The sequence below is a fragment of the Nannospalax galili genome, unplaced genomic scaffold (genome assembly GCF_000622305.1).
Source record: "Nannospalax galili isolate Female #2095 unplaced genomic scaffold, S.galili_v1.0 scaffold402, whole genome shotgun sequence".
NCBI lineage: Eukaryota > Metazoa > Chordata > Mammalia > Rodentia > Spalacidae > Nannospalax > Nannospalax galili.
In genome coordinates, this window is record NW_008348875.1 from 2,300,703 (window position 1) to 2,315,724 (window position 15,022).

Here is a 15,022-nt window from a genome sequence, read left to right on the forward strand (position 1 = left end):
GGAAAAAGATTTGCTGAATTACAAATTAAGTGTAAAGTGTCATTGGCATATTTTGTCCCAGAGCTTCTCCTTCTGGCTACCTCCACCCCCTTCATTACCTCATGCTACATTGCCGGGGACGCCTGGGAGCTAGATGTTCCATGGCACTATGCTGTTCTGTGGTACTATGTCTAGCTCATATTTTAGCAAACCATATTTAATCATTCAGAAAATTAAATTGAAAAAATAACTGAGACTTAAAGCCACTAAATTATATGTTCAGCTAATATTTATTAAAACTTTAATTATGAGAAAATAATGCTTTCCTTTATAGCTTTTAATTTACTAGTTTGGATGATGTAAATTTTTATACTTGAGGGAAGTGAAATAACCATGATGTGGGAATATTCTGTTCTTTTTTCGAGTCTCAAATAATTTAAAAAATAACATCTGTTGACACATCATCATAGGTTTATTCACACACAGTTAAATCATTTAATTGTATTCTGGAAAAAATTATCCTATCTAGAAAAACTGGCTTTTGTAAGTGGTGTCCTTTGAATATCTAAACACCCTAGTCCATCACTGACATGCAGAATCCTTGGACTTGGCTACATTCTAACAATCAACACAATTACAGTCCAACAAAGTATCATCAATTAATGCACAGACCAGGCAATGTTCCTGATCTTATCCTGTTCAAATACCGCAATTCTTTTATAATCTGTCATTGATGTCACTTAATTTCAGGTACTAAGAGGTTTCAACTGCATTGATTTTCTTTCATTTTTGGCTTCAAATTTGCCTAGAGACCCCCTTTGAATAGGCCTCCCTACTTGTTGTCTTTCATTCCTTGAAACTGATTCTTCCTTTACTACACTGTAAACTCCTTGTGTTGGTTAGGTTTGCTTACCCAACAAACGATTTAAGGAGGGAAAGATTGATTTGGGTTCACTGTTTCAGAGGATTCGTTCCTTGGTTCCCTAGTGCCTGAGCAGAACATCATGGTGGAGTGAACATCTGGCAAAGGCAGCTGTTCACATCAGAGGAGACCAGGAAGCAGAGAGAGTGGGGCAGGAAGTGGCCACTATACCCAAGGATCTGCCCCGAGTAGTCCATTTCCACAAGCTTGACTCTACTTCCTAAAGTTCCTAGAACCCCCTAAAATTATGTGACCAGATGGAGATTCAAGATGGACTTGTGGAGGACATTTCACATTCAAACCACAGTGCTGCTGGAGGACGGGGATTGAGATTATGCAATGATTTCAGGTTGCGTTCTCCCAGATGTAATTCCTGAGACCTGACCTCAGGTTGGACAGCTCAAAATAAGTATTGATATGGAATGAAAAATGAGCTAAGGGAAGTTGCAAGCAGAATAAAAGGTGTATGGCTCATTATTCGTAGACGAGACTGTGGAATACGTAGAACTACTAGGCAGACTGAAAGAGTAGGACTTGCTGATAAATGCCATTCAACATTGCCTGAGGCTGCTCTGGGAGAGGGGGGATCTCTGGTACCCTTATTCTGATGCTCAGTGGGCAAAAGGAAGATGTCAAGAGTTTTGGACAATTCTAGCAGCAGTTTGATATCAGCAAATACATGACATATGAGTCTGAAGAAGAGACATTTATCACCAAGAGTATTTGCCATAAAGTCATTTTTGTTTACTGCTGCCTAACACAATGATTACATAAAGGAAGAACATTGCTGCAGAATTAGCTCAATAGCAATCTTCATACAAATGTAGTTTACAACTTGGTAAAATAAATAGACCCCTTATCCTGTGAGGATATAGAAATAGTCCCTGCCTGTGATTATTAGTAGATTCAATGTTTTTGATCTCTGAAATATATAATGTTGAAAAACTTCCTTCTTATTAAGATAGTAAACGTTTCCTGTCATGATTGAGCTCATATTTTTAAGTATGAATTTTGAAAAGGATGTAAATATATGCTAATATTTTTTAATCCTGTGTTATTGCTTTTAATCATACCTATTTTTGCCTCCACTTTATATTGAAATACATTTTGACAAAGAGTGTGATGATAGATTCATTTTTTTCTCATATTAGGAATTTCATCTTATTCCTCTTATGTTATCACTGCCTTGAACATACTAAGTGTTGAAATGAATGTGCTTCAAGGTAAACTGATGTTAGGTGTGTTTAACTCTACACATTTGCCTTGAATTGACTTGAAGTAAATGGAAAATAGCATTAACAGTCAAAATCATACAGAACAATAATAAAAGAAAACTGATATTTCTATTTTACACCTATTTTTCTGTGAATGCACTTTGCTCAACTATACACCAACCACTCATGTTCAAAGGCGTTTTAGACATACCTGTCTGATCTGGGCTGTTTATTTCTGCACAAAACATCCCTGTATTCCCTTTAAAATAAGAGAGGTTTCTTCCCAGTTGGCAAACTGAAAGGCATAGTGAAATCTAGCTTTGAGCATCTTATCATCTGCACAGTGTAACTGGGCTGATATAATCATGTCCCTAATGAAAAAACTAATGTGTTGCTTCTAGTCTGAGGTTGTTTCCTGTCAGATCACAGTAAGGTCAGTAGGCAGGGCAGAAGGGATGTGGATCTTGTGGTCATTTGGTTCAATGTCACTTAGTTTCCTGATTTCAGCTGTTATCTTCCACATCTGCAAATTAAAACAAATCAATATCCAATGCTCCTGTTGCCCTAAGGAAAAATGCAAAGGCACACCAACAATCAGTGAGCATGAAACTAATGCTTGGCTCAAAAGGTGTACCTGACTCAAACCATCATTCCCTTCCTCTTTATTTCCTCATATTGTGATAGTATAGCACGATGAATTCAGCCTGACCATGATCACAGTTATCCTGCTTGTAGCTGTCATTTTACCCAGCAAGTGAGCACAGCACACCTCCTACAACCCAAAGGACAGGGTCATTAAGAGAGTCATGCCTGGGATGATAATAATTGACACCTTATGAATAAACATTTTTCAATATATATTTTATTGAACTTTTGTGCATTTTATACAATGCATCTTAATCACATTTAGACCCCCTGACCTATCTTCAACAGCCATAGACTGCCTAGAAGATTTCATGCATTTCATCATATATGTTAAGACCTATCAAGTCAAGTTTGTATGCCCAGATGTCCTTTGGTGTGAGTTCAGCTACTGGAACAGTGTCACTCCCTTAAGGAAGACCAACTTTCCCTCACCCATCAGTGACCATCTGCCAGTAGCCCTTAGTCTAAAGTTGGGTCTTCTTGCCAAATCCCCCAGTTCTATGCTGGGTTTATGTCTAGTCTGAGTTTCCATTGGTCTTGTGCATGCTGACAACATTGCTTTAAGTTCATGTGAGCAACTTTCTAGGTGCCCTGAAAACTCTCCTTCTGGTCATCTACCATGTCCTGCTCCTCCAGTCTTTCTGCCTCCTCTTCTGCAAGAGCTCCTAAGCCCTTGATAACCAAGGATGGATATATTCATAGATTTTAAGAAAGTTCAGGTATGTTTTAACAGGTTCAGTCTATCATTGACTCAGCATACAATCCACTTGTACCTGATTTAGGGTATGGCGTGCCATAAGCTCGCACAAAACATACTTCTATCTATCTGTCCATAATAAACTGTAGTTTGTGTAATTGTGGATCTAACTCTTCCTTTAGAGTCATGGTAACTTCCAAATAGTTCCCTTACATCAAATATTTGCCTATTCCTAGCCACAACTTCTATTCTCTCCTACAATTTCACCACTGACAATAGAATATTTTTTGTGGAGTTTCTTTTTTTGAGACAGTGTTTTCCTGTAGTCAGTGTTGGCCTGGAACTCACTATGTAGACCATACTGGCCTCAATCTCACAGAAAACTACCCGTCTCTGCACCTGAATGGTGGGAATAAAGATGTGGACTTCCATGTCCAACAGAATTTTCATTTACATAGAATTTTCATGTCCTATATAATTTTTCTTAAAGATTTTTTTGCTTTATTTTGTCTGAGTATTTTTCCTGCATGTATTTAAGTATACTACATACATTCCTGATGCCTTATGATGATGGAAGAGGGCATTGAATCCTCAAGGACCTGGAATACACGATGATTTTTAGGCATATGTGGGTAGTGGTAACTAAACCTGGGTTCTCTGAAAGAGCAGCCAATGCTATTAACTCTGAGCCATTTCTCCAGTCCAAAATAGGGACTTTTCATGGCTCAGGCACCATTGCAGAAGAGGGAATGGAAAGATGATAACAGCAAAGGTTGGTCTATTAATATACAGAAACAGAAGCTTTCAGGACACTGGACACTTGTTCCTGTGAACTTGCAGCAGTGATGGTGGCGTGCACAAGCTGACTCAATCATATAAGGGCTCAGCATGGAGCTAGGGAAATAGGCAACAGGTCTTACCCTAGTCTGAGAATTGTTGGCAAGTGATTATTTCTGGGTGAGTAGAATTTCTAGATCTCTAGATAGGCTGACCAGACTCCAGTGGATAAACATGCACCGAAGGACATCTGGGTACAAATGATTCATAGGATAGTATTTAGCATATATGAACAATGCATGAGGTTTGGTGGTGGGTATTTGGGGGCATGGATGGAGAAGGGATCTACATTTGATTAAGAACTATTGTATTACATGCCAAAAACAGTAAAAACAGTTTTTTTTAATAGGGATTTTATTATAGTGTGGGTCACATCAATGTCTTCTAAACATGCCTTCAGTATGACACAAGTCTTCTAGACTAAGATGCTTTTCCTCCTTGGGTCTTCTCTATCCCTCCTGATATAGAAATCAGGGATCTCCTCTCATCTTTGAAGAGAATGATGAGAGGAATAATACATTTTGAATCTAAAGTTTCTGTCGTTGGATGAGGAGAACTGGCAGCTCTTGACACAGCTTGAACCTGTTTCCTTAACTTTGTGAAGCCAGATGATCTACAGTTCAGCGAAAGGCTATTATTTATAAGGCTTTCAAATAACTAGGGTCATAATCCATGTTCTGTAGAAAACTTGAAAAATTTCTCGCCACCAACAAATACAAGCGCTCTTTCATCTTGTGTCTGTGTACAATCATAAACTCACTCTTTGTCAGTGAGCAATTTTAATTGCAAAATCTCCTATGGAAGTAGTTTGGAACATTGAAAACTTTACTCAAGAATTGGAGAATTTGAGGGATTTTTAAACTACCATTTCACTTGCACACTTCTTCCTCTAAATACTTTAAACCCTTTCATTTTTCATGTAATCTATCCTTAGGCTTGCTGGGAAACACAATTCTCAGATCTTAATAGGGATATCAGATCAGCTTTGCAGCAGCCATGGCCTTAGGCCTCCCTTGCATAGCCAAGATTCATCAGAAGCCCTAATTGGGTCTCTCCTCCAACTTGAGAGGTGAATGCAGGTTTTTATGAAGATTAAAGCTTGGATGACTGTATAGACTTGTTTGAAGAAAAAATAACTTCTAAAGCAGGGCTTTTAGAAATTTTGAAAAACAAGAATTTGTGCACCTATTATTTGTTGGCTAGGCGTGTCCTCTGAGGGAACTAGAGCTGAACCACAAGAAACTCAGAGTGGGAGGGTCTAGGGCCAGATGCTGAAGATGCTGAGAGATGCTAAAGACACTGGGAAATGCTGAGCACACTGGGAAAAAAGAGAGGGAAGTTACTATCTTGGTGAACTAAGGTGGGGGACAGTTAGCAAACCACTGGTAGGTGGCAAATCTCAAAGTTTAGTGGAGATGTTAAAAACAGGGCCCATGAGACAATCAGGCCTTTGTAAGTCACCCCCTCCTGATGTCAAAAAAGTGACCCCCTCCAATGTCAAAAATAAAAGGTATCCTGTAGGTTTTGTCAGCCCTGGCGTACCAGGGAGCACAGATGGGTCTTGGGCGTAGGGGTGGGGATTTGGTACAACAAATTGATGTACTATGGCTGGATGCTTGATACACTTCAGGAGTTCAGGAAAACCAGTGGGAATGTGGGCCTTGGAAAGCATCTTGGTTCTAGTGGTATCCAATGAGCTGATCAAAGGGAGTTGGGTTCAGTTTCCCAAATCCAAAAGGGCAGAGATGGGTGCCAGTAGGCATCCAGTACAGGAGGGCCACTGATCCTGAAGAAGCCAGCAGGAACCCAGGGGAGAGTGTGGACAATCCCCATACATTTAATGGGGTTGGCAGCAGTTACTTGGGTTATGGGATGGATAGCAAAATTTGTAACTAATGCCTACACAGACAGGGACAGAGTCAAAGGAGAAAAATCCCAGAATGACCGCCATCCTGTAAATGGTGAAAATTAACTCAGATGCGTGAGAGATGAGGATTGTGGGAAGCTTAGAAAACATTTTACAAGACTTGGAAGCAAAAGGGGAATCCAGGGAGGTGGCTTAGCCACTTCTTTGCATAATAAAAAACTTGTCTGAGGCAACAGCCTCAACTGAGGCTAGAAAGACTAAGGAGTAACTGTAAAATTCAGTCTTAGCCTCAGAGTTTGGGAATAGACCCTGGGAGAGAAAACAGAAAGTCCAGATTAGACCTGTGATACAAGACTTGCAAAGGACCCAGGGAAAAAGACAGATAATAATAAGTTGCACACTATTGACATGCCAAGCAATGCCCGCTGGTGCAATAATGGCTTGACTAATGCATGCACAACCAACTATTTCTAATTGGCTAACGCCCTCTTCTAAGGGTGAAACACACATCTGGTGCTGCAGACCAGGCCAACCCTTTGTGTCAGGGAAGGCTGGAGGCCCCAGTGGGGAAGCCACAAGTATTTTGTTCAATAAATATGGTATGCCTGCTGGGGTATGTCCTAGGATTTAAATTTGCACCCATGTTTATTTAGATGTGCCTACTTCTTGTCATTTGTCTTTATAGTAGGGCAGACATCACGGAGATGGATCAACAACCACATTTGAAGAAGAGTGATGGGGAAGCACAAGAGGTCAGTATCTCACCATGATCAAAGAAAGATCGTCCTGCATCCGTCACCCCCTCCAAGACTCAGGGATCCTTGCAAAAGATTAGCAGAAAGATTGTGAGAACCAGGGGAACGGGTGGAATGTTGAGTATGTGTGTCCTCTGAAGGAACTAGAAGTGAACCCCAAGAGATTCAGAGGGGGATGGTCTAGGGACAAATGCTGAAGATGCTGAGAGACACTAAAGATACTGAGAAACACTGAGCACAGTGGGACCAAAGAGAAGGAAATCGCCATCCTGGTGAACTGAGCACGCTGGCAGCTGGTGAGCCACTGGGGGCTGGCAAATCTCAAAGCTTACCTGAGATGTAAAAACAGGGCTCACAGGAAGATCAGGCCTTTGTAAGTCACCCCCTCCGGAAGTCAGAAACTATGCAAAAACCCAAATAAAAGGTATCCTGTCAGTTTTGTCAGCCCTGGGATCTCTTTGGGTCTCCCAGGAAACGGGGGGTGGGGAGCTTTGGTGTGACACTATTATAACCTTCCTTCAAATGCCTAAGAAACATCTATAGACGTGAATATCTCAGCAACTTCTTAAATTTCCTTCACTTCACAATAATTCTTTCTCTGTGCACTCCTTCCTATGGTTAAATACAGCAATTGATGTAGGTTGGCATTTCTGCTGGTCCTTGTTCATCCCCCAGTGGTCTTCAATGATGAGGAGATATTAGTAATACATTGACTTCCACAGGACATGAGCTCCCATACATACTTTGCGAATCAAGAGGCACTTAGAATCAAGTCTGTGTTTAATATTATTATCTTTATATTTTCATAGCCCTTCATTCAACATTCTCAGTCTTGGTAAATTAATTGAAATATCTCCTATTTGTTGGAACAATGTCTTAGAAATTCCCTTCTGTAGGAATGTGTGAAACTTTGTTCCACAAATTTGAAATGCTACTGACACTCTCCCAGAGGAATATAAACATCCGGAGATCTAATCTGCACTTGCCCACAGACCTTACATGACTCAGGAAATTTCAAGCTCTTTTCTTGTATAAGAACAAAGAAAAATAAATATCTCCTTATGGACAAGTATAACACTGTTCCTCAAACCTGCTGGTGAACACTCTTAAGAAGCTGACACAGGTATTCCAATGACTTTTTCCTTTGAGGGAAGAGTTTTCAGTGACTCACTCAGCACTAGATCTGATGCTTTTGATTCCTTTCACCTTTCTCAGCCCTTTCTTGTTTTACCTAAATCCCTAAAACCAAAGTCGATATCCATTCCCTGCATTCACTGTCCCAGGGCTCATTAGTAAACTGTGTAATGTGGCTAGCACTATGCTCTATATCAGTAACATCTTCATTTTGATTCTGCAGTTGTATACATTTCAGAACTTGGGCTTTTACTCCATTCTTTAATGAGGTCAAGTGTAGGGCTTAATAACTCTATAGCCCTAAAAGAATTGTAGTGAGAAACTAGACAGGTTATAAGGAGAACTTTAAATAACCCCCAGAACAGATGTAATATATTGTTCCTTATTTTTCTCCTTATCTTATTTTTGAATAATTTTTCTATTGTTTATTTCAAAAGAATAACAATGAAAACAATATACTTTTAAAGTATCTCACTCAGTTTGCTTTGTTTTGTGTTGTTGCTGTTGGTCTACTAGTTTTCCCATGAATATTACTAAAGGGTATTTAGAGATGTATATGTATAAATATAATGTGCACATTACTTAATAAATAACTCATATATATATATATATATATATATATACATAAATTTCTAAAAGAGAGATTTTAGAGAATTGGCTTATGGTGAAAGTTGTCAGAAGTGAAATTTGCAGAGCCAGGCAACATGTTAGAAATTCCAGTAAGAGTTGATACTACAATCCCAACATCAAATCAGAAGTGATCTAGAAATGAATTCCTTCCTTTTCTGGACACTGCAGGTAATTCTATCCAGTTCTTCAACTGATTAGTGAGTTTCTTGTGTGTTAGTGTAGATAATCTTCTTTATTCTATCTTGTTTAAATATCAGTCACCTTTAAAAACTATCTTCCTAGTAGCATGTAGGCTGGAGCTCAAGAAACCACAAGAACCATAGCTTAGTTATAATAATACATAAAAGTATCACAAAATAAATAGCTAATTGCTAAATAAATGTCATTTCAATAATTTAACTGTATCAAAGTAAATTTTAAGGACTGTTCAAATTTCTTACATATTTCACAATCAGTTTCCCTATAATTAATAAGTTAAATTTGTATCATGCGCCACAGTTAACAGCCAGGGTTGGCACACTATTATTTAATGGAATCTAAGCTTCAGTTTCACCCATGACCTTTCCTGTTCTAGAATTCCAGGTTGGATGCCACACTGCACTGTTTTCATGTCTCCTTTCAGGCTCCTTTAAGCTGTGACAGTTTCTAAGATACTTTTTCTTTTCTTTTTTAAATCATTCTGACAGTTTTGAACAGTATTGGCCCAGTTTTTCTGTAAGATGTACATTATTTGAATTGGTTTAAGGCTTTCTCATATTATATTGGTATTGCTGTCTTTTGAAGTAGGAGTACAGAGGTAATGTCAATATTATATCATGTCAAGGGTACATATTTATGATGTGACACTGGTCAATACTAGCCTTTACCAGCCAGTGCCTAGGGCAAAATATAAATCTTTATGACACTTTGCTTTCTTTTATAGAAGATCTGTTCTGTAAAGTTAAGTAATAATGTCCATATTCAATGTCTGTTTAACACACATTCATATATATCTGTATAAGTATATACATATATGCATTTTGATTAATGCATAAAAAATCATGGTATGGAATCACATGTAGAAAAGAGACATAGTTCTCAAGGGTTCCATTATGTAAACACACATGAACTTTTTAAGAACTATTCTTTATTGAAGCATATTTAACTTGTTTGAAGTTGTTGATACTTATAATGTTGCAATTAAAAATTTTAATATATTAAAATCATAGCAGAGAAAATCCCTAAAATAAATGATAAAAAATGAACTCCTGGAATAGTTGTGCCCATTTTCAGTTTGTTGGCTATATAAAAACACATCGAATTTAATTCAATGTGCCCATTTCTTTGTAAATTTGCCAGCACTATGTATTGTCATATTTTTTACCATTTCTAATTCAGTTGATGGAAATAAAGTAATTCATCAGATTTAAAATCTGTAGCTCTAAGGAGTGAAGAGAAGATTCTTTCTTGTGTTTGAAGAACATTTGTTTTTCCTTTACTAAAATGCATCCTGGCCTGTCAAGCATTATTCACTTGTAGCATTGATAATTTTCAGAGTGATTGAGCAAAAGATCCAGCTTAATAAAGTATAATCAGTAAATATTTCCTAATTTGTCAAATGCTTTGTGTTGTATTTTAATAAATATGAAAATTTCTTGTTATATAAATTTGTATTATTTTGATTGACTCTACATTTTTATTACACATCAAATACCATTTGAATAGTATCTTTGAATTTTACTATGTTTTTCATTGTTCAAACTGGACTGACCAGAATCCATCCAGAGTAAGGGGTAGGTTGGGTACAATATCCACCAGAGGCAGTGGTCGCATAATCCTACAGATATTCCCTTTTCCATATCCATGACCAATTTTATTACTCAATTCTAGATTCTATAAACTTTCCCACTGTGTATGGGTATGTATGTGTGTGTATGTGTAATGTGCGTGTGTATGTGTGGTATGTGAGTATATGTGTTTATATGTGTAAATGTTGCTGTCTGTGTATATGAGAGTGCATGTTTAAGTGTGTCTACTTCCACATAGTTTTCAACTTCAGAATGTAGTGGAATTTGTTATTTTCCAAAGTGTATTTTGAGCTAGATTACATAGTGCAAAAATAAGGATTTTTAAACAAAATACTAAGTGTATAGATTAACTGGAAAATAAATGAATTAACATAAGTAAGTCATCTTAACTGGAAAAAATGGACTTTCATTCATGTAAGTGTTCTCTAATAGATATTATTTTTTAAGTGATCATTTAGAATACATTTTTGTTCCTACACAAGTGAGATATTTCCTTCTATAAAGATTATCAATTCTTTGTAATACAAAATTATCACTCTTATATGAAATGTATATTCCACCTAAGTAAATTACTAGATTGACTTGCCAATTGTAATATTTCACATAGAAATCATTTGGTGTATTTTCCCTATTCAACTTTTCCGAAATAGCACTCATTCTCCTCAAGTAAATAACCCATGTCTTCCTAGAAAACGATGACTTTTTTCTCTCGTATTTCTATTGTCTTAAGTGTCATTTTGTTTCAGTCAATTCTTTATCTTTGAATTTTTCAATTATTTTGGAAGTTATTCTTTAGGCTTGTTTTCTTTTTTTGTTTCTTTTCTTTCTATTTAAAATTTCTGACATTTCTGCAACTCTTCCTTCCTGGTGTACAACTTGAAAATTCCTACTTCCTTTTGTAGAATCACATCACTCTAGTTTCTCCTTTTGGCCCTTTCTGACCCCTTTGCCAGGCAGTTAGAACACCTGGTTAGAGCTCATATGTCTAAGTTGGTGTGTTTACTTGCTTGTCAGTTTATTTAGATTCATATCCAGCAAAACACGTGATTTCTTCCTAACATATCAAACAAATGTCTTAAAGATAAATCTTTACTAAATAAGTGATTTTTATCTTTAGGAAGACATTTCCAAAATATTTCATTTGATAAATATTTTGAAATACCTATGTAAGCATTAAGTATTTTTTCTCAATGTATATTTTTATTTAACTTTTGTGCATTTCAAGATTGTGTTCCCAGGCATCCCTCAGTGCAAACTCATACGCTAAGTTTAGTCAACCTATCTAGAGTCTCTCCCTTAAAGATCAACTCTCCTTCATCCAGAAGAAATTTTTTTGATTATTTGAAACAATACTCATTAAAAGATTAGTATTAGTTTTAAAACAAGTCAATCACTGACTACTAACACCTACAACACATTTAGAAACTTACCATGCCTTTAAAAACCAGTCTTATACAGTAATCATTGTGGAATCTATTGATTTTAGGTCTTTAAACACATTTTCTTTTCATGGAAAAACAGGTTTACTTAGCATAGTATAAAAATGAAATAAAAGTTAGAATTTCTTTTCACAGATTCTGCCTTACACGTTGAAAAATAAAAATCATTTCTGTTTTGCAATTTTCAGGAAGTGTGTGGGTTAAGATAAAACAACTAATCAATCATTGGATTTGCTTACTCTGAATGCAAGGGGATACCTATTGTTTTCACCTATTCTTTTGTTACATAAGCTAACGGATTTGCCACTCATGAAAACAAAAAGTAATAAAAGGTAGAGGATGAAACACAGCAGTGTGTGATGCGCACAGAATGTCACAGCTGGCCATGTTTTAGAGAATAAGATACTGCAGTGTGTGTGTCCTGGATAGGACTCCTATATTAAACCTCACCCTCCTATGGCTCAGGGAGCATTAGGGAAGACGTGACAGAAAGATTGTAAGAACCAGGGTTGGTCCATGAACTCAGGGAAACAGAGGCTTTCAGGCCAGTGGAAGGATGATCAAATGAACTTGTGGCAGTGGTGTAGAACACAAGACCCCTGCTAACTCAAGCACACAAGGGCCCAGAGTGGAACAAGGGAAATGGGTAGCAGGCCAGCCCTAGACTGCAATCTTTTGGAAACTGCAACATCTCATCTGCTACTGTGGAGGAGATGGCAGATTCCACTATCTTCCACATCCTCAGTCTATACTGGAGGAACACGTGGCTGTACCAGATGCTCGAGAAGGCACACCGACACAGAAGAGATCTTGAGGTGCCCTCAGGAGTGGTCTGAATCCATGGAGAGACCCTAGATCTCATCAACGTTTCATCTCATGGGGCAGACTGTTTCAGCCAAGGTGTTTGGATCCAGTGTCATATTTTATGACCCCTGCTTGAAGGATGGAATAGAGGTCTCTGAGAGAGCAGATGGTCTACACCCTGCAGGACTTGCTGTATCAAAGCAACTGTGCTTCCTTACACTGGATTCTCAAGAACATAACCACCACCTCATCAATGACTTTACTATCACACAGACAAGGCAAGGGGCATTCCTTGTAAACATTGCTAAAGGTGGTCTGGTGGATGAGAAAACTTCAGGTTAGGCCTTCAAAGAAGGTAGGATATGAGGAGCTGCCCTTGACGTGCGTGAATCAGCGTCCTTTAGCTTTGCTCAGGGTCTATTGAAAGATGCACCAAATCTCATCTGTACACCCCAAATGGAACAAGCATAGCTAGAAATGAGGAAGGCAGTTGCCACAAAGATCTGCCAATCACAAGTCAAATCCCAGAAAGCTTACGAAACTGTGTCAACAAAGCATTCTTTGTTCCTTCTGCTTCTTGGTCAGTAATAGATCAACAATCAATTCATTCTGAGCTCAATAGTGTCATGTACAGGTATCCACTAGGCAGTGTGGGCGAGACTCCAGGAGAACTTGCAGTAGCCATGGAAGGCATCATCCTGGAGGCATCCAGGTGAGTCACAACCTTCCCACAGTGGCACACACTTCCCACGCTCTTTCTCAACCAGCCCACCAAACAAGGTACCATGGAGAGCACCCAGGGGGCAGTAGCAGACTAATGCTGAAAGTGTTAGAGCTACAAGAGCTGGAAAACTAAAGGTGACATCTGCTTTCAGAAGCTTCAAAAAACTAGGATGTGATTCATTAATGACCAACTTCTGTTAATTGTGTGTTAAGTTTTCATCTGTGCATCAAATCACAAAGAACCAATAGAGCTTTCCCTTTATCAGCCCCTTGGGCACAGCAGGTCCTGAACTATTTGCTCTAGTCAAAGAGCGTCAAGAGTTCCTAACATCAATAAAAACTTGGGAGGAAACCCCATCTTAAGCTTGTAGTCTCTTTGGTCTACAGAGGCTCCTTAACTCTTGGGTGGTAGAAGATTAAATTGGACAAGGTGTAGAGAGCACTGTCTGCCTGTGGTAGATGTCTGCATCCACAGCCGTGAAGGAAGTCCAGGCTCCTGTACAGAGGTGGAGGAAATCAGGCTGACCTCGAACTCACAGAGATCTGCCTGCCAGGAAACACTTTTTATGGTAATTTGTTAGATTGTCTATGAACAAACCCACTATTTTAGATGTTTCCCTTCTTCTCTCCTGGGGTTTTATCTAGTTTGATGCTGCAATCGTTTTGTTTATGCTGTCACCATTGCTGTAAGCTCATGTGAACAACTTCCCAGGTGTTGGATAACTCTATTTCCTTGAGGTCATTCGCTACCCTTGGCTCTTACAATCTTTCCTGAGACTTGGATGACAGAGGTTTAATACAGGTGTCTTACCCAGAGACATACACTCTGCGGTCACTTATTCTCAGCTCTTTGGCCAGTTGTGGCTTTCTGAGTCAATCAGCATCTGTTGCATGAGGTAGCTTCACTTGTGAGAGTTGATAGATGCATTACTGTTCTTTAGGCCCCCTGTTCTGCTATGTTCACTGAGTCTTAGGTGAAGCAGTTGCATTGTAGATCTATTGCTTAGGGCTGGGCATCTCAACACTTATTCTCTGCATTGGCCAGTTGTGGAACTCTGCAAGTCTCCATCTGTTGCAAAAAGAAGCTTCTTTGATGAGTGGACAGGCCTTACATCCAATTAGACAGTTGTTGATTACCACCAAAATAAAAGTGCTATGAGTGGATTAATCATTATTTTGTGTATTATACTTTACAGCTGAATAGGACCACTGATTGCTTTTCTCCCTTGGCAGTTTGCATATATCCCCTAATACCTTGAAGGCTAGTCTTCTGGGAAGAGCTTTCTAGGTTTGTTCTAACTCAGTTGCTCCAAGGTGTGTGTCTGAAGTATGTCCTGTTTTCAGAAATATGGTCTCACTTTCAGTAAATCCACATTCTTAGTAGTATATTGTCATGTATTAATTCAGTTCCATGAAGATAATATTGTATAAGTTCAACCAGGAAAGGGCTTTCCTTTTTTAGATGAAAAATGACTGTTTTCATTATTCTTATGTGTGTTTCTATAAAGATGATGATAAAATGATTATTTTATTCTGATTATACAGGTATATAATGAATTTTTTCTTTAGTAAATTATGTTATTTTATGT

General features: G+C 38.2%; 1 pseudogene; it reads left to right on the forward strand.

The window, feature by feature from the left end:
* Positions 1-6,865: 6,865 nt before the first annotated feature.
* Positions 6,866-13,566, forward strand: LOC103744391 (annotated as a pseudogene).
* The last annotated feature ends 1,456 nt before the right edge of the window (positions 13,567-15,022 follow it).